The sequence below is a fragment of the Petromyzon marinus genome, unplaced genomic scaffold (genome assembly GCF_048934315.1).
Source record: "Petromyzon marinus isolate PM22_M1 ecotype Great Lakes invasive population unplaced genomic scaffold, UKy_Petmar_22M1.pri1.0 PM_G_Scaffold_275, whole genome shotgun sequence".
NCBI classification, from domain to species: domain Eukaryota; kingdom Metazoa; phylum Chordata; class Hyperoartia; order Petromyzontiformes; family Petromyzontidae; genus Petromyzon; species Petromyzon marinus.
The window spans coordinates 10001-12500 of NW_027422845.1; positions in this window are offsets into that span (position 1 = coordinate 10001).

Here is a 2500-nt window from a genome sequence, read left to right on the forward strand (position 1 = left end):
CTCAACTGTCCTTAGAGCATTTAGCTCTAAGTTGTTCTGGCTACACCAGGTCACCAGGTTGTCAGCTTCCCACCTATAGTCAGACTCATCCCCACCAGAGATCAGCCCAATGAGGGTGGTGTCGTCCGACAAACTTCAAGAGTTTGACGGACAGATGATTGGAGGCGCAGCTGTTGGTATACAGGGAGAAGAGCAGTGGGCAAAGGACGCAGCCCTGAGGAGTTCCCGTGCTGATGGACCTGGAGTCAGAGACTTCTGTTCCCGGCTTAACGCACTGCTTCCTGTCAGAGAGGAAGTCTGTGATCCACCTGCAGGTGGAGTAGGGCACGTTCAGCTGGAAGAGCTTGTCCTGAAGCAGGGCAGGGATGATGGTGTTGAAGGCAGAGCTGAAGTCCACAAACAGGATCCTGGCGTAGGATGCTGGGGCGTCCACATGCTGTAGGGTGAAGTGGAGGGCCATGTTAACTGCGTCGTCCACAGACCTGTTGGCTCTGTAGGCAAACTGAAGGGGGTCCAGGAGAGGGTCTGTGATGGCTTTGAGGTGTGCCAGGAGCAGGCGCTCAAAAGACTTCATTACCACAGATGTAAGGGCGACCGGTCTGTAATCATTTAGTCCTGTTGGCCTTAGCTTTTTGGGCACAGCGATGATGGTGGAGGACTTGAGACAGGCTGGTACATGGCATGTCTCCAGGGAGGTGTTAAAGATGTTGGTGAACACCGGAGACAGCTGGCCAGCGCAGTGCCTGAGGGTGGCTGGAGAGACAGAGTCCGGCCCGGCTGCTTTGCGTGGATTCTGCCTCTTGAAAAGCCCATTAACTTCTCCCTCCTGAAAGGAGAGAGTCGTTTCTGTAGTATGGGTGGGGGATGGGGCCTCTTGGGTGGGAAGGGGTGGTTCAGGACAGTCCAATTGTCTTTCAAATCTACGGTAGAACTCGTTCAGGTCGTTGGCTAGGCGGGAGTCGTTAGTGGTGTGGGGCGCTCTGGGTTTGTAGTTGGTGATGTGCCTGAGCCCTTTGGCAGACAGAAGCAGCGTCGTTAGTAGAGAACTGGTGTTTTAGTGTCTCTGAGTACAGTCGTTTAGCCTCTCTCACCGCTTTGCTAAACCTGTTCTTCGACTCCTTGAATCTGTCTCTATCCCCACTCCTAAACGCTTCCTCCTTCTCCAACCTCAACCTTTTGAGCTTTGCTGAGAACCAGGGCTTGTTGTTGTTAAAGTTCACCCTGGTACGTGTTGGGATACAGCAGTCCTCACAGAAGCTGATGTACACAGCCTCTGTGAGTTCATCCAGACTATTGGTAGCAGTCGTGAACATATCCCAGTCAGTACAGTCTAAGCACGCCCGCAAATCTTCCACAGCCTCACTGGTCCACTGTTTAGATGTCCTCACAGCAGGTTTACAGAGTTTTAGTTGCTGCCTGTATGCACGAATCAGGTGGACCAAGGGAGTTCTGTGCGAGCCGAACAGCCCCGTGACCCACAAGAGAAACATCCCCGCCAAATTCGAGCGTTTGACGGGGTCTATCCGTGAAAAAATATTCACGTTTTTGAGTGCACATGCATTTCTGCTGCAAATGCCTCTGGAAGTTTCATGCCGTTCGTATGCCAATTGTGGCAACACGAAAATGACCCGTTTTCCCATTCCGAGGGATTTCTGTGCGACCCTAACAGCCCCGTGAGCCACAAGAGACACATCCCCGCCAATTTCTAGCGTTTCACGGGGTCTATCCGTGAAAAATATAGACGTTTTTGAGTGCACATGCATTCCTGCTGCAAATGCCTCTGGAAGTTTCATGCCGTTCCTATGCAATGTGGCCACACAAAAATGACCCGTTTTCCCATTCCGAGGCATTTCTGTGCGACCCTAACAGCCCCGTGAGCCACAAGAGAGACATCCCCGCCAACTTCTAGCGTTTGACGGGGTCTATGCGTGAAAAATATTAAAATTTTTGAGTGCACGTGCCTTTCTGCTGCAAATGCCTCTGGAAGTTTCATGGCGTTCCTATGCAATGTGGCAACACGAAAATGACCCCTTTTCCCATTCCGAGGGAGTTCTGTGCCACCCTAACAGCCCCGTGAGCCACAAGAGACACATCCCCGCCAATTTCTAGCGTTTCACGGGGTCTATCCGTGAAACATATAGAAGTTTTTGAGTGCACATGCATTCCTGCTGCAAATGCCTCTGGAAGTTTCATGCGGTTCGTACGCAATGTGGCAACACGAAAATGACCCGTTTTCCCATTCCCAGGGATTTCTGTGCGACCCGAACAGCCCCGTGAGCCACAAGAGACACATCCCCGCCAATTTCTAGCGTTTCACGGGGTCTATCCGTGAAAAATATCAATTTTTTTTTGACTGCACATGCATTTCTGCTGCAAATGCCTCTGGAAGTTGCATGCGGTTCGCATGCAATGTGGCGACACGAAAATGACCCGTTTTCCCATTCCGAGGGATTTCTGTGCCACCCTAACAGCCCCGTGAGCCACAAGAGAGACATCCCCG